The 18,425-nt window shown below is 41.3% G+C and overlaps 1 pseudogene; it reads left to right on the top strand.

The window, feature by feature from the left end:
• The first annotated feature begins 1,455 nt into the window (after nucleotides 1-1,455).
• Nucleotides 1,456-17,133, top strand: LOC132506219 (small ribosomal subunit protein uS10-like; annotated as a pseudogene).
• Nucleotides 17,134-18,425: the final 1,292 nt, after the last annotated feature.

The following is an 18,425-nucleotide window of genomic DNA, read 5'->3' as shown; positions in this document are numbered from 1 at the left end:
GGAACCCATCTGTCTCCTGCCTCATATGAACCTAATGTCCATTTCTCTTCCTTTAGGAGGGGCTGAGATTCCATTAAAGAATTGGGGCCTACCAGATCCCTTCTTGCCTCACTGAACACATTATTACCTCTCAAGGGCACTAAAAGAGAAACCCAAAGGGATTGGAGAGTGTGCATTTGCATCTCCTGCAGAGCAGTAGGGGAGGGGTGTGTGTGATGTTAGCGTGGGGTGAAAGGACAGGGGATGAATGGAGAATATGAGGGAGAATTGGGGGAAGAAGCAGGGTCTCCTCTTCTCCCCTTCTCTCTTCTCTCCATTCATTCAATAATTTGGGGGAGGAACTAAAGATACAGAGAGTTGATTTATCCACCTCAATTCTTGGGGCATGCAGTAGTTCATACAAGCTCTCTCTTTCCTTTCATTTCACTTCTCTTCATTTCATTTTTCCTTCTCTTCCCTGACTCCACATATTTTCCTCCACATTATAGGTGTTTTAGATTGGGTTTTCTAGAAGCAGAGCTTGAGACCGAGATTCTTGTTCAGTGGTTTATTAAGAAGGAGCTCTCAAGAAATACTGGTTAGGTGAGCAGGATAGAGAAGCTGCTAAGGAAAGACCTACATCAAGTGATGTCTAGCTTCAGCCTAATCCCATGGGGAGCTATAGAGCATGAATGGCATCACAAAGTGTTGGTTTTCCCTTCCTTATTCTGCTCACCTTACCTTGAGGCAAGGGAGCAAGTCTGTAATCTGTGGGGTTGAGGGTTGCCATGAGGCAGCCCTTCTCAGCTGAGGGCAGTTCTCCAAAGGAATGGGGCAACTGTGTGACATTGGCAGTCAACACTCACAGCAGCTGGGGGGATGGGCACTCCATGTCCTTGTGGTGTGTGTCTATTTATTACGGTAAAATACTTAGTGTACATTCAAGAACCATTTATTGAACCCCTATTCTGTGTCTAGTGCTATACTAAGAACTAGGAGTTATAGTTGTGATGAAAACAGACAGTATCATTCCCCTAAGTTAGAGTTAAATGGAGGAAATAGATATTAAACAACTATTTACAGAAATAAATAGCCAGAATCCACACATAGTAAGTACTGGGAAGGAGAAGCTCAGGTGTGACAAGAGATCATAAGGACAGGTGTACTCTGGGGAGAACAGAACGGCCTTCTTGAATATATATGGACGTGACTTAGACATAAGTTGGCATTAACCAAGCAGAAAATGGGAAGGCAGGTGCTCCAGAAACAGTAAGAAGAGCATGAGGAAAGTCCTAAGGTAGAAAAGAATTCTGTGAGTTCAGGAAATGTCTGGGGCACAGTGAGCAAGGGAAGGGGGAGAAGGGGACACACAGCATAGGATGCTGGGCCTTGTAGGTCATGTTTAGGACTTAAGGTTATCACTGAAACTCAGTGAAAATCCATCAAAGTTTTCAGCAGGAAAGGGACCTGATCACTATGGCGGTTAAGCGGGGTAGGGTGACCAGTTTGGAGAAGGTGAGCTGAGAGGCTCATAGAAGTCCAGGGAGAGATGCCCACAGCCTGGACTAGACTAGAGTGGTGGCAGTGGGCATGAGGAGAAGCAGCAGATTTCAGAAGAAGTAGCCATGAGTCTTGCTGATGATTTGGGAGTGGGGAGTGAGGGAAAGGCAAGCCTGACAACCAACTCCCATGTGAATTGAGGTGCCATTTTCTGAGGGTGAGATGCTGGGTAGGCAGCTGGGAGGATGTGTTTAGAACTCAGGGGATTGTGCCGAGCTGGAAATTTAAGTCCAGTGGTCATCAGCATGTAAGTGATACTTGGAACCCTGGGAGAGAGTATAGCTAGGGGAGAAAAGAAAAGAGAGACCACAAGCAAGGCCCAGGCAAAGGAGGGAAAACAGCAAAGTTTCAGGAGAAACCAGAGAGATAGGAGTAACAAAATTGTGGCACCAATGAACTCACTGGAGAAGCTTCAGGGAGGAGGGTCAAGTCTGGGGAACTTTGTTGTGTCAAGTCAGACAAGCCTGCAAATGTGGCTACAGGGAGATGCTGTGGAACCGTGAGGTCTGCTGGCAGCTTTCTCTGTGGGAGGCTTGGCTCGGAGGTGAGGGAATGAAGTGATGAAGACAACTCATTTAAATAAATTTGGTTATTTGCGGAGAAACAGAGCAGCCTCTGGACTGGGAGTCAAAGAGGAAACTGTTTAAGATGAGGGAGATGTTTGAGTGCTAGGAAGGAGCTGGTCTATGGGAGAGAAATCTAGGGTATAGGAGAGTGAGGCGTTAATTACTAGAGGAAAGTTTGCAGTGGTGGGAGCAGGTAGGAGGCAGTCTACAGTCTCCATTATTTGGCCAATGTTGGGCCCATTCACAACAGTGTCCCATGCTAGGGGAGTGAAGAGCAGGGAAGAAGGGGTGGGAGCATTTTAAATGGCATCCAGGCCTGAGTCTGGGGTAGCAGACCCCCTCACTCTCCCAACCCTCTGGATCCTCAGTCCTGTTCTTTGCTGCTGACCCTGGGCAAAAGGTTATCATCCCCAGCTAGTCCTTAGGACCCTACTTCCCATCCTTCACCCTCTCACCCTCCCCAGACACAGCTTCCTCATGCTGTTCTCAGGGTGACTTGTCCAAATAGCTACCCCCTAACTTCTTCATTTCCCCTGTCAAATGATTTCTCACGTCAGCTCTCTATAAAGAGACTTTATTTGAAAGGATTATTGAAGGGAAGAAAAGGTACTATTGAAAGGGAAAGGGAGTGGGGCAGAGGGAAAACACTCTGACCATAAAATCCGTGGGTTTCAATGGTTAGGCAAAGAGGGTTTTATCTTTTATAGGGAGAAGGATAGAAAGAACAGGGGTAGGGACATGGGATAAAGGGGAGTGACAACATCAGACGGTGTATCAGAGGATATTTTACGCTGAGGCCAGGATATTCTCAAGAGGGGCTGTATGCTGGTTCAAGTTGAGGGTGGGCAAAATTTCAGGGACCTGAGGGAAGGAGATGATCTTAAGCAAAGTTTGATTAACAAGCACTTTGTTCCTACTGATGATTGGGGGCAAGAAGTTCAGCCAATCACTTATGAGGCAAAGAATGGGAATCTGGAGGGCCTGTGTCTGGCCAAGGTGGGGGTAGCATCTGTGAGTCTTATCTAAGTCTTATGGGAAAGGGATGGTTGGGCTGTGTCTGAAAAAATGCACAACCTAAAAGTTGAGAATTATATTTTATTTGGCAGATTTTCTGAGGACTAAACCCAGAAAACAGCTTCTCAGATCACTCTAAAGGACTACGCCAAAGAGGTAAAGGAAGAGCCAGGATATATAGAAGTTTTGCAACAAACACCAGGTAGAACATCAAAAGATTACTGTTAATTAAAGAAAACCAGACATCTCAAGTTAATGAATTTAGTGCTTTTCTATGTATGGAAAGATGCAAGAGTCTGGGTTCATTGAAATCATTCCTTTGATACGCATCTTCGCTATCTAGGGCTAATATCCTGCTTCTCTCCATTCTGAATCCCCTCAAGGTGCAGGAGTAGCTGCAGTGGCTGAGGGACTGGCAGCAGGCAACCTCCTTGTCTCCATCCTGAGTTCCCTTAGAGCTCACTGTCAATAGTGGCTATAGTGGCTGATGGCTTGATGACCATTCTTCACTGACATGGCAGGTAACATTTTTCATCCACAGTGCCTCCCCTTGGTAATAAGTTCAACAAATGTTTGGGAGGCTTTTTATGACAAATTTTGTCCCACAGCGCCAAGACGGCTCATTCCTAGATCAGGCAAGGATTCTGCTGATATGCCACTCAATGTGCTGATCTTTTTTGGATCAGGCCCTGTTGATAATCTAAAATTCTTTGGCTCTTCTATCTTACTAGTCTATTATGATCCAGGAAATGTTTTACCTTGTTGCTTCTTCCCATATCTAGATTTGCACTATTACAATTACTTTATGTGGAGTTTTTTATATATAATCAACAGTCTCAAGACTTTTAGCCATCATTAATTTTGCTGGAGTCCTGGTTACACATTGGGTAATGCAAAAGACAATCTTATAAACTAGACAGGATAAGTAATAAAGTCATAGTGCAGCAGAGAGAGACACAACGAATAAACAATTTGGAAACAAAGAGAACAAATTAAAACAATAATTAGTATAACTAGTTGTAATCTGGTTGCAGTAAACCATCAAGTCTGCAAGGAGTCAGCTGGAGAAGACAAATTCTGGAATGATCAGGTAGAGAGAAAAAGATACATGTTTTATCTTTGTTTACAAAGGTATACTTATCAACTTGTGTGGGTCACAGCATAAGAGGAGAGGTTTTTCTGGAAAACAAAGATTAAAAGTCAGTATATTTCAGGAATTCCCTGGTGGTGCAGTGGTTAAGAATCTGCCTGCGGGCTTCCTTGGTGGCGCAGTGGTTGAGAGTCCGCCTGCTAATGCAGGGGACACGGGTTCGTGCCCCGGTCCGGGAGGATCCCACATGCCACGGAGCGGCTGGGCCTGTGAGCCATGGCCACTGAGCCTGCGCGTCCGGAGCCTGTGCACCACAGCGGGAGAGGCCATGACAGTGAGAGGCCCGCGTACGGCAAAAAAAAAAAAAAAAAAAAAAGAATCTGCCTGCCTTTGCAGGAGGCACGGGTTTGAGCCCTGGCCTGGGAAGATCCCACATGCTGTGGAGCAACTAAACCCATGTGCACAACTACTGAGCCCGAGTGCCACAACTACTGAAGCCTGCATACCTAGAGCCCATGATCCGCAACAAGAGAAGCCACCACAATGAGAAGCCAGTGCACCACAACGAAGAGCAGCCCCCACTCGCTGCAACTAAAGAAAGCCCAAGTGCAGCAATGAAGACCCAACGTGGCCAAAAATGAATAAATAAACAAATAAATAATCTTATTTTAAAAAGTCAGTATATTTCAGAAAAAGTCATAAAATTATAAATCATATTTATCAGTTCATTCAGTACCATGTAATTAATTCCTGATGATCTGGATGAAATCGGGTTTTCCATTAGAGTTTTGTAAATTTTTTACCCAGTTTAGTGGTATGATCTAAAAGTTATCAGACTTATATTTGTAAAAAAAAAGTTCTTTTTATGAATTTTCTTTGATATCTTCATTTTATGAGTATCAGAGTAAAACAGTGACTGTGTATAAACAGCAAAAGACTACATGATGAAAGATCTGGTCACAGTGAAATTGACAAGAAACTTGGATATTTCTTGGACATACATTTTAAGATAATAACTAGAATTGTGACTGATAACATTATCCCAGAGCATATCAGATTTTTAAGAATTCCATGTAAATTTTAGAATATCTGTATTAATGACATTTATCCATACAATATAACCAAAAGTTCATCTCCAATCATTTGACAATGCTTCTTAGGTAATTTAACATACAAAATAAACCAAATCATATTAATTTAATATTCCTCTCTGAGATGTCTCAGGGTTCCTTTGAAGCATCTCAGAGTTAGCTAGAGGTCAAAATAACTTGTTAGAATTTGATATTTGAGAAGTTTGTCAAAAATATCAAAAAGGTCTCAAAACACTTGATCAGATAGGATCATAGATCACTGTAGAACAATACTTATTCACTTAACCAAAGTGACAAAAGATTTAAGAAACAGAAAACCAAGTACAGATCACTGAAAGGCAAAAGAACTCACACAATCTGTTATCAAAAACAGTATTCCAAGAAAACTTTGCTCTCTTAATAGAGAGATAGGAACCAAGTCCAGTCTTGTACCAGCCTACTTTTAATAACAAAGCCCATTTACCTAATTAAATTTAGTCTAATTCCAGCCTGACTATGTACAAAACTTCTTTTACAGGGCTCCCTTTCTGCAAACCTTCCACAACTTTTTGTGTCCATATTAGTTTGTCCCTTATTTTTTTAATCCAGAAATAACCAGCTTTGGGACAGAATTATTCTTTCCCCTTAACAAAATATATTTCCATACCTTCTTTTGCTGAAAACACACATCCTACTTCTTTGTATATGGAAATGTTCCCCTTATTATCTTTAGTAGATTTAATTACATACTACAAATATTAACCCTTAAAAATCTTAATCTCTAGCAAAAACCAACAAGCAGCAAGTAATTGTAAACTGTTTGTCATACTAGTATTTTCTGATTGGAGTATCCCATAACCTCTGAAACATATAATTTCTTTCCTCAATGATGTACAATATACGTGTCTAATAAACCCAAATACCTTTAGTTTCCCTCTTGTAAGGAGACAAAAGTAGGTAAATTTAGACCTGTTTAGCAATTAAGTTTCCAGTATCTTATCATATTTGAAGTGACCTAGATATTCAGTGAATTCCCATCAATTAGCAAAACTCTTTACCAAAATCTGGAGAAACTAGATTAGACAGACGTACCCAAAGCGTAAGTATTCCTAAAGAGCTCACCTGAAAATTCTTATCTCATTTACATTTATTTTATAACCTATGAAAATATTACCAAACCAAGCTAATTTTGTTGTTGTTATTGACAAACTCTGTAACAGAAATATCATGAACGTATTGACATTCAGGATACCTAGGTAAATAAAAGTAAAACACGTCTATATTGATTAAACCAATAAACTTAAACTAGCTTAAGCTAGCATACCAGATGTTGATTTAATAGTGTATTTCCTAGATCAGGTGAACCTGAAATTTATTCTGGCCGGGTTCTTTCATATTTAGAAATGTTTAGTTTGTAAGTGCTTACTTTTAAGTCAATTAAATAGAGCTCTTTTATACATTTAATTTTGATAATATTTTCCAGAGGTACAGACTCACATATAATGTACACACAGCCATATAAACAGACAAAACTAGAGATCTCATAGCTTCACTTTAAAAACTTTTTATGGGGAATTCCCAGGTGGTCCAATGTTTAGGACTCTGCTCTTTCACTGCCTGGGGCCGGGCTTCAGTCCCTGGTTGGGGAACTAAGATCCCACAAGCTATGTGACATGGCTAAAAATAAATAAATGAATTTTAAAAATAAAAACTTAGTTATGAATCAGGTATTACAATTTAAACTTACTATTTTATAAATAACAGTTGGAATAAATTAAATTTGCTTGCTCAGATGACTAAGACTTTACTGTTTGTGGAAAAGACTTTTCTGATTTGTATTTGTCCTTGATAAACCCTTAAGGAGAATATGAATTAGATTTTGGTTGAGGGAGCCTTTCTACTGGTTTGAGTTTAAAATGCCACCTTTTCCCTTTTTTCCCATTGGTTTCAGGTTCTACCTGATTGAGCTAATTCGGTTCAGTCTCAGGTCACTGTGGGCTGTATTTACATTTCTGATTTGTAGAGATTTGCAAGACAAAGACAGTTGCTTTTAATTCCCCAGAGAGCTGGTCTGTCACATAAATGATATTAAAAGATTGATTTGCCCAAATGTATTTTCTTTAAACCCCACATTTGTTTATTTATTTATTTTTGACTGTGTTGGGTCTTCGTTTCTGTGCGAGGGCCTTCTCTAGTTGTGGCAAGCGGGGGCCACTTTTCATCGCGGTGCTCGGGCCTCTCACTATCGCGGCCTCTCTTGTTGCGGAGCACAGGCTCCAGACGCGCAGGCTCAGTAGTTGTGGCTCACGGGCCTAGTTGCTCCACGGCATGTGGGATCTTCCCGGACCAGGGCTCGAACCCGTGTCCCCTGCATTAGCAGGCAGATTCTCAACCCCTGCACACCAGGGAAGCCCCAAATGTATTTTCTTTAATTTGTTTTTCTATATCAGTGAGAAGATTTCCAACTAAACTGAAATTTCAGAGCTCTGTGTTTTAGCACTTTAGGGTGGGTTTAATTTATCATGCCTTCAAAAACTTGTATAAGGCATTCAACAAAGGCTCTCTTTCTGAGTATACAAGTTAGACCCAGAGCAAAATCTCTATTTTTTTTTTTTTTTTTTTTTTTTTTTTTTTTGCTGTACGCGGGCCTCTCACTGTTGTGGCCTCTCCCATTGCAGAGCACAGGCTCCAGATGCGCAGGCTCAGCAGCCATGGCTCACGGGCCCAGGTGCTCCACGCCATGTGGGATCTTCCCGGACCGGGGCACGAACCTGTGTCCCCTGCATCATCAGGCGGACTCTCAACCACTGAGCCACCAGGGAAGCCCAAAATCTCTATTATTATTAGCCCCCGAATATTAGCTCTCGGCTTTACTTTATCTTATATGGGCTCAGGTAACCCTATTGGTTTTCTTTAGTATGTTTAATTAATATTTCCCTAGGGGAAGATTCATATGCCCTCTTTTATAATACCAAGCAGGGGAAGCATTCTCCAGTGAAACATGTCTATCCCACAGTATAATTAAGCAAAAGTGATGTAACAATCTTGTCGTGGTCTGAACGCAGGTTGGAAAATAATTTCCAGACATAAGGCAGAATGTAAAGGAGATAGAACTTATTAGAGGGAAGGGTCACTGCCAGAACAGCAGGCCAACTTCCTTGTAGTCTGGGAGAGTTGAGCCTGAACATGTGCTATTGATCAGTTTTTGTAGGCGTTGCCCAGGTGGGCTCAGGAATTTCCTAACCTCGGCAACATGGTGGGGAGGGTGATTAAGAGTCCAGTAGGGGGTGTAACGCTGAAACTTTTTCAGGCAGGGACGTCCTTTGTCCTTGATGCACCATTGTCCTTGGAGCATCACCTATCTTATATAAAGCCCATTTAAATATACCAATTTTTATAAATTTTCATCTCAATTTTATCAACTTCTATACTTTTAACGTTAGTTTCCATTCAGATCCAATCAACAAGTGTTGGTCTTACAAGGAGTCCTAGAAGCCTTTCTTTTTATCCTGACCTTTTCATCTATTTTTGTATAAAAGTTTCTGGAGGGGTTGAGCCAAGGTACTCTGGCCCTTTTGTCAATCCTTTAACTTGATTAATTGGCCTAAATATCGCCCCAAGTAATTGTTGATCAGGTATCTCTGTAATTTTTTCCCAGCCTTTTAAATATATATATAACTGGGGTAAATAAAGAAGACTTGTTTGGAGCCCTTTATTGTTGGGGGTCAATAGGGGGGTCCCTTTGGCCCATCCAACCTTAGGTAGTATTGTATCAAACCTTTGATTTAATCCCATTAACATCTGTTTTATTTATCCCATTTTAAAATTACCATTTAAAGATTTCTTTATCCATTTGAAATAAGTCCCTTTAAAATTTCTACCTTGTTGGGAAAAAGTGTCTATACTTTCCCTTCAGTTTTTTTCCCTTATTTTCCTTTTAATCAACCTAATTAACATTAATTATTCTAATGTTTTTATTAGCATCTGTAAGATCTGCTGAGGAGAAGAGGAGAACACAAATAAGTCTTCCCAAACTGGTTTTTCTTGCTTGTTTTAAACTAAGGGAGTTCTTAAGTTAACCATTTTATATATATATAAATTTAATATAATTTGATTAATTTTCCTCACAGGTACCAATAAAATAGCTGCTTATAATGAGAGGTCTATAGAAATTTACCAATTTAAAGTTTTTTCAGTTTGAAGGATCCATCATTTGGCTATTAATGAGATATATTTTAATAGTGATTCAAACCAATGAGACACAAGAGGGTTCCCCACAAGAGAGTGTTAAGGATGCTGCCTAAACAAGATCCGGAAAGTTTACTCCAAAAAATACTTTAAGAAAGTAAAGGTCTTTGTTGTACAGGCTGACACAATGAAGGTTAAGATGGCAAAAAGCCCCTGAGAGTTGGTACAGTCACACAAAAGACTACTCAGAATCCCAGTCTATTCAGTTGGCTGCCAAATGTATACCATATGTGTACCATTTTCATGGCAGAGACCACATTCTCAAAATACACACAGGCTCATGCACACACACACACAACTCCGAAGATCAGGTAGAACATTTACATGTCAAAGACACAGGAAGAGAAATGCAAGTTCCCCCTAGAAGGGCTTTGTTTCTCTAAGGTCAGAATTCTGAAAAGATGTTTTATCAAGACAGTTTTTTCTAACTTAGCTGTGTACACTATAAAATAGCCCCATTTTAGTCATTTTCAGGGCAAAATTTTCTTTAGTTCCCAATTAAGCAAGTACTTGTAAGTGTAAGTTTTGTATGTACGTAAACCTTTCCAGGGTATTGGAGGCTGGCAATATGTTGTCCCTTTTTCTTTTGTTTTGAAAGCCTTGCTCCCCATTCTGAGGTTGGTTTGTTGAAATAAAATCAAAATCACTTGTGAGAATAATGTGATGCGCCAATGTGCTGCTTGTGAGCTTAACTGCTCTACATTTTACCCCAGAGTCATTTCAGCTCCTCTATGTGTCTTGGGTTCTTCCTCTGTTATTATAAGACCACTATGGGTGCCCAGATCATGGAATGGCCAGTTCTTAGACCACCATGGGTGCTCAGATCATGGAATGGCCAGTTCTTATTCATGTCCCTGGCAGAGCAAGCTTTAATTAAAATGAATGGGTTTCCCTATAGGGACTGCAGCATGGTATGAGGACTTGCTTCCACCACTTTTGCGAGTTTCTCAATTACCTGAGGAAGCAATTGCTGGCTGAGAGGAGATGTCCCCTTCTTCAGAGCTGAAAGCTCTCATACGATTTCAGTTTTATTTCAGCAAACTCTATTAAGGTAGCCAATTCAAGGAAAAATGACGGGTCAGTCTTCCCCCTAATTACCCAGTCCAACCTATTCAGTGTTCTTTTAAATGACCAAAGTCTTCCCAGTCTTTCACCTGAGGATAAAACCACCATGTTTAAACTGAGCAAAATCTTTCTCAGTGTCTTTCACAGAGGGTAGCCCAGGTACTTCTTCTTGAAACTAAATTTCAAGGACAACCTACTCCTCCAGAGAGGAGTTTAACACGACTGAATAAAATTTAGGATTATCAACCAATAATGGGAGATCCATGAACCAGGATAGACTCACCCAAATATGCCTGGACTCTCCGAGGAGGTAGACAGGACCAAGAGACTTCTGCTTGTACCAGGCTCCAGATCCTCGTAGAGTTCAGGCAAAGGAGGGAGATCTGCTCTGGGTCCCTTTGTGGTTGCCAAAATTGTTGACTGAAAAAAATACACAACCTAAAAGTTGAGAATTATGTTGTATAAGGAGGATTTTCTGAGAACTAAAGCTTGGAAAACAGTCTCTCAGATCACTCTGAGGGACTGGGCTGAAGACGTAAGGGAAGAGCCAGGATATATAGGAGTTTTGCAACAAAAACCAGGTAGTCAGGATATCAAAAGATTACTGTTAAGTAAAGAAAACCAGACATCTCAAGTTAATGAATTTAGTGCTTTTCTATGCTGGGAAGATATGAGTCTGGGCTCATTGAAATCATTCCTTTAATATGCACCTTAGCTATCTAGGGCCAATATCCTGTTCTCTCCATCCTGAATACCCTCAGGGTGCACAGTTGAAGGTGGCTGCAGTGGCTGAGGGATTGGCAGCAGGCAACCTCTTTGTCTCCATCCTGAATTTCCTTAGAGCTCACTGTCAGTAGTGGCTGTAGTGGCTGATGTCTTGATGAACACAGTATCCTTTGTTTGCGGATATGGCAGGTAACATTTCTCATCTACTGCTGCACCCCACAGGCCAGCAAGCTCTATAGTTTCCCAGCCTCAAGACCTAAGAAAGAGCCCACAGTCAGCAACAGAGACACCAGTGGTTTATTAGATAGGGGATCTTACATGTCCAAAGCAAGATCCCGAGCAACAGCCTACTGTATATGGCAGATGGCAGGCAGGACATGGCCACAGCCCTTGCTATGGGAGTGGGTGTATTACCAGTTATAGGGGGAATTGATTTCAGGTTGGCTCTTTGGTTACCAGGAAAAACAGCAGAAGGGCACGTTCCTCAGAGCCTCTTTGATAAACTTGCAGGGTAGAGCCATTCTGATCTAAAGATTAGAACAATCACTAGGTAGGGTGGGATGAGAGAGTATGGGGGTTAGGGGGTGGGGGGCTGGGTTGTGGGGAACAAGCATATATACAGTTACTGATTAGGCTCTATGGCTAAGAGGGAAGGTCAGTCAGGTGAGTAGGGTGTAGGTCAAGCAGGGGCTGGTCAAGGAGGGGTGTAGAGAGAGCAAGAGAACTGCCATCTTGCATGGTTTCCAGGAAAACAAAAGTGTGAGAGGATTTCTTAACCATTGTCGTTTTCTAGGAGCTCAGGTAAAGTTCAACATTGTTCTTCCTTATCCCTGCCCGCCCCATTCACAGTTCCCATTGCTTAGAGCAGCAGATTTGTGCTGGATGTTAAGAAATCTGTCCCTTCATTAATAGCCTCTCAGGGGTGTGAGGCTGCTTAGACCTTTTTACATTATGTGAGGAGAATTGACATCTCCTGGGGGTTTGTTTGAAAGGTCCAGCTTCCAGGCTCAACTGTGAGCCACTAGTGGGGATGGAAGCGTAGGCCTTCAACCTCAGCAGCTTCACTTCTGCAGGCTTCTGCTGCCCTCAGCTCTGTGCCTCTGAGGGTGAGGAGTTGGTTGCCCAGGTAACTTGGCCCTCAGGTGATCAATTCACCCCAGCATGACTGCAGGTGCTTGACCATCTTCCCCTTTCCATCCTCCTACTTAACTGTACTTAGTTGCTAAGTCAGTGTTTAGTAGGGCTGGGTTGGTGTTTAAGGTGAGGGTTTTGGCCATTTTGGTGAGTTACTCAGTTCTCCTGGGTCTCTCCCATGTAAAATGTTGTTAAACTTTTGTTCGATTTTCTCCTGTTAATCTGTCCCATGTCAGCTTAATTCTTAGACCAGCCAGAAGAACCTAGAAGGGTAGAGGAAAATTTTTTCTTCCCTGACAGGATAAATGTACCTCCCAGGTAATTCTAATGGGCACCCAGGGGTGAGACCCAATGCTCTTAATGTTCACTGAGAACAGTGCTTCTCAAGCTGCAGTGTGCCTAGAGGATCTCGTCCAAATGCAGATTCTCATCAGCAGGCCTGGGGTGGGGCCTGGCATTTCTATCGGGTTCCCAGAGGGTACCAGTGCTGTGGTTTTGGGGATCACACTTAAAAGTAGTGAAGTCTAGAACAGAAAAATGGCTCCACAGCAGAATCCCAGGGCAGCTTTAAAAGTTACCAATGGCTAGGCCCCATCCCTCATTCTGAAGTAATTGTGTGGAGCGAGGCTCAGGCACTAGGAATTTTAAATGCTCCTTTAGGTGATTCCAATGTGCAGCCAGGGTTGAGAACTGCTGATTTAAAATGATGGGATGCAGTGCTTTTAATAGTGTTGATATCATTCCATGCCTTACCTCCCTTGCTGCTGTCTTTTTGCTCCAAACTGAGCCTTCTAAATGCCCCATTCGAGGTTCCAGGATAATCTATGGAAGCCAGAAGTCCCTAAACCACCTTTGTGCATCCCTTATTCCTCCTTCTTCCCAGAAGTGTTCATCAGTGAGTCCCTCCTCATTAGTCTGGACAGGGACAAGGTATTAAAGCACTCCCTGAGATAAAGTTTTTGAGAATGATGTGCCATCCTGATAGAGGTTTGAGTGGTGGATAGGTGCAGAGTCGAAGTCCTCTGTCATCCTACCATCTCCACTATGGGCTGGAGCACATTTGGGGGCTTGCTTCTCACTTTCTCCCCTCCGCCCAACTCAGAGCAGGGGCCTGACCTCCTCTTGGTCCAGGAGTCCTATCCATGGCATCTGGACCCACTTCAGTGATGCTGACTGGCACTGGCCCAGTGCCACATGCTGCTCAGCTGGATACTCCCTGGGGTGGTGGGGTCCACCTCCCTGCTGGTCTAACCTTGAATCACACTTTTGTAGTCATTTAGCCTCTGACCTGGTCAACAATTCCAGAGCCAATATAGCCTATCAGATGGGTAACCCTACCCTCAGGCCTCAGATTCTCCCCTATCCCTCTCACTGCATAAGGAATCCAACCAAATTTTGAGATAGGATTACCAACTCTGCTTTACCACTAGCTCCCTGCTTCCCAATCCTTGTCACCTCTCCCAGAGTCTCCAATTATTTCTAGGACTGTCTTAATACATAAAAGCTACTCAAAGCAAAATTTGTTGGAAATCAATTTTATTCATTAAAGTATACAATTAGGGCACTTCTAGTGATGGAGGAAAATCAAACAACAATGGGATACATTGCACTGAAAAGGGGGTTTTCTCTGCTGAAGCCATTATTGGAATGAGTGCCATTAATTTTATAAAAAAAGGTATCATATGCAGAAAGGCTCTAACAACCACTTTAGGTGATTTGGAGCCTTTACTGGTTATGAAGTGTGGAAACTGAGGATGGAGAGGCTTGTTGCAGTGTGCCCATTCCCAGACCTGGAATGGGAGAGATCTTTGAAGCTGCACTTATCAGGTGGCTTTGATCCTCCCAGTCCTAGAGATAAAGACAAGATGAGGGAGATATTAATATTATTATTTATACTCATGTAACTTACATTTGGGGACTCTTTTGTAAATTGCTTAAGGCACTACTGATTTATATGTAATTTCACTTCTCGTAGCATCACTTCTGGGTGGAGGATAAAGGCTTTAGGTAGTTCCAAGAGTGCTCATTAAGCCAAGTCTAATGGGAACAAATGTTCCCTTTACAGTTTGGCTTTTATGGGAAATTACATCTTTAGTAGAAACTTGTGTGCTTTAGTGACCTAGGATGGTGGTTTTTGAAAGATTTCCCTGTTGAAAACACATATGGAGAATGTATTGGAGTGAGTCACAGGCAGCTTGGAAAAGTGGTGGCCTGGATTATGGTTTTGACAGAGGGTCTCCACTAGGAAAAAAGGTGATTCAAATATAAAATATATCATCATTATTATTTTTTTAATAAGTTTATTTATTTATTTTTGGCTGCTTTGGGTCTTCGTTGCAGTGCACGGGCTTCTCATTGCAGTGGCTTCTCTTGCTGTGGAGCACGGGCTCTAGGCACACGGGCTTCAGTAGTTGTGGCACGTGGGCTCTAGAGCACAGGCTCAGTAGTTGTGGTGCACGGGCTTAGTTGCTCCGTGGCCTGTGGGATCTTCCCGGACCAGTGCTCGAACCCGTGTCCCCTGCATTGGCAGGCGGACACTCAACCACTGTGCCACCAGGGAAGCCTTGATGCCTTTTTTTTAAAGAAAAAAAGAAACAAAACACTTTTTATTTTTGAAATACCTATAAATTCACTAGAAGTTTCAAAGAAATTTACACAGAGATTCCAAGTGGCCTTTACCCAGCTTCCTCCAAAAATAACAGAGTTATAGTACAATATCAAAACCAGAAAATTGACAGTGGCACAAAACACAGATGTATTCAGATTTCACCAGTTATATATGCACTCCTTAGAACGTGTTTGTGTATAGCTCTAAGTAATTTGATCACATGTGTAACCTCAAGATACTCAACTTACACCATCACTTCAACACTCCCTCATGATAATTCTTTATAGCGCCACACACACATACCCTAATTCCCATCTCTAACCCTTGGCTACCACTACTCTCTTCTCCATTTCTATAATTATGCCATATATATGAGATATTGGCTTTCTTCATTCAGCATAATTTTCCTTAGTATTCATCCAAATTTTTGTGTATATCAGTAATTAATTCCTTTTTATTGCTGAGTCATATTCCATGGTATGAATGTGTCAAAGTTTTTTAACCATTCACCCTTTGAAGGACATCTGAGTAGTTTCTGGTTTGGACAATAAATACAAATAAAACTGCTACAAATATTTGTGTGCAAGTTTCTGTGTGAAAATACATTTTTGTTTCTTTGGGATGATATATGCCTAAGACACAATTGCTAATCATAAGGTAATCCCATTTTTCATTATTTATTTATTTATTTATTTTTTCGGCTGCACCACATGGCTTGCAGGAATCTCAGTTCCCTGACCAGTGATTGAACCCGGGCCACAGCAGTGAAAGCCTGGGGTTCTAACCACTAGGTGACCAGGGAACTCCCCTGTTTTTCAGTTTTAAGAGGAAATTCCAAATTATTTTCTAGGTTGACTGCACCATTTAACAGCCTCACCAACAATGTATGAGTGATTCAGTTTCTCTGCATCCTCACTAATATTTAGTATCACTGTTTTTTATTTTAGCCATTCTGATAGGTATATAGTGATACCTCACTGTGGTTTTAATTTGCATTTCTCTAATGCCATATGATGCTGAATATTGTTTCATATACTTACTTGCAACAGAATCTCCTTCAGTAAAGTGTTAATGTCTTTTGCCCATTTTCTAATTTGATTGTTTGCTTTTTTATTGTTGATTTTTGAGAATTCTTTATATATTCTATACACTAGCTCTTTGTCAGATATATAGTTTGTAAATATTTTTCTCTCTTTTCATCTGCTGCACAGGGAGTTTTACAGAACAAAATTTTAAATTTTTTATAAGATCTAATGTATCAATTTTTGCTTTATGGATTTCCTTTTAAGGTTTGTGCTTTTGGTGTCAAGCCCAAGGACTTGACTTTTGGCCTAGTCCCAAGTCCCAAAGATTTTCTCCTGCTCTTTTCTAGAAAAAATATATAAATGGAGGTTTATTTTTTGCCAATAGATTTTCAATTCCTTCAGCACCATTTATTGAAAATGAATACATTGGATTCCTTTTGCTACTTTGCTAAAAATTAGGCATATTTATGTAGATTTATTTCTGTGTTGTCCACTATTTTCCATTGATCTATGTATCTACCACTCCACCAATCCCACAGTCTTAATTACTATAGCTTCTTTCTCAAAATTATTTTGTGTATTAAAAAAAAAAAAGCAGCGCTTTGAGGAAGATGCGGTCACCACTGCAGTGGAACCCGGGGACTCCCGCTTCTGCACCTGACTCACCACTGTTTGCTCTCACCCAGGAACAAGTCAGTCAGGAAGCTGCACCGCAGTCATAGCCTAGCGGAAAGACTTCCCTGGAGCCAGAGGTAGCGATTCACCGGATTAGAATCACCCTCACCAGCTGCAACACGAAGTCTTTGGAGAAGGTATGTGATGACCTAATCAGAGGCGAGAAGGAAAAGAATCTCAGAGTGAAAGGACTGTTTTGTACGCCTACCAAGACTCTGAAAATAACTACCAGGAAAACTCCTTGTCATGAAGGTTCCAAATGAGGATCCACAAGTGACTCATTGACCTGCACAGTCCTTCTGAGATTAAGCAGATCATTTCCATCAGTATTGAGCCAGGAGTCAAGGTTGAAGTCACCATTGCCGATGCTTAAATCAACATTTTTAATAAATTGATAATCAGTTGTTAAAAAAAGAAAGCAAAATAAGCCCAAAACAAACAATAAGAAGAAAAAATAAAAAGCAGAAATAGATTGGAAAAAAGAAAACAATAGAGAAAATAAGTGAAATAAAAAGCTGGTTCTCTGCATACAAATGGCCACAGGCACATGAAAATTTGCCCAACAGTGTTAATTATTAGAGACATGCATTCAAAACTGCAATGAGGTATCACCTTACACTGGTCAGAATGGCCATCACCAAAAGACTACAAACTATAAATGTTGGAAAGGGTGTGGACAAAAGGGAACTATCCTACACTGTTGGTGGGACTGTTAATTTTGTACAGCCACTATGGAAAACAGTATGGAGGTTCCTCAAATAACTAAAAATAGAGTTGCCATATGATCCAGCAATCCCACTCCTGGACATATATCCAGACAAAACTATAATTCAAAAAGTTACATGCACCCCTATGTTCATAGCACCACTATTCACAGTAGTATTCACAGGGAAACAACCTAAATGTCTATTGACAGATGAATGGATAAAGAAGATGTGGTACCTGTGTACAATGGATTACTACTCAGCCATAAAAAAGAGTGAAATAATACCATTTGCAGCAAGATGGATGGAAATAGTGATTATCGTACTAAGTGAAGTAAGCCAAAAAGAGAAAAACAAGTACCATATGATATCACTTATATGTGGAATCTAAAATGTGACATAAATGAACTTTTTTGTGTGTGTGTGGTACACGGGCCTCTCACTGTTGTGGCCTCTCCCGTTGCGGAGCACAAGCTCCAGACGCACAGGCTCAGCGGCCATGGCTCACGGGCCTAGCCACTCCACAGCATGTGGGATCTTCCTGGACCAGGGCACGAACCCATGTCCCCTGCATCGGCAGGTGGACTCTCAACCACTGCGCCACCAGAGAAGCCCTAAATGAGCTTTTATGAAACAGAAACGTACTCACAGACATAGAGAACAGAGTTGTGGTTGTAAAGAGGAAGGGGGGTGATGGCAAAGGGATGGAGTGGGAGTTTGGGGTTAGCAGATGCAAACTATTATATATAAAATGGATAAACGAACAAGGTCCTACTGTATAGGACAGGAAACTATATTCAATATTCTGTGATAAACCATAATGGAAAAGAATATTTTAAAAAAAGAATGTAAAGAACTGGTTCTTTGAAAAAATAAATCACAAATCACCAATATCAGGATTGAAATAAGGAATATCACAACAGATTCTGCAGCTGTTAAAGGGTAATTAGGGAATAGTGTA

The sequence above is a fragment of the Lagenorhynchus albirostris genome, chromosome 15 (genome assembly GCF_949774975.1).
Source record: "Lagenorhynchus albirostris chromosome 15, mLagAlb1.1, whole genome shotgun sequence".
In the NCBI taxonomy this organism is placed as follows: Eukaryota; Metazoa; Chordata; class Mammalia; order Artiodactyla; family Delphinidae; genus Lagenorhynchus; species Lagenorhynchus albirostris.
Note: the sequence above shows the minus strand (reverse complement) of the source record. Positions and strands in the feature narration are given on the sequence as shown.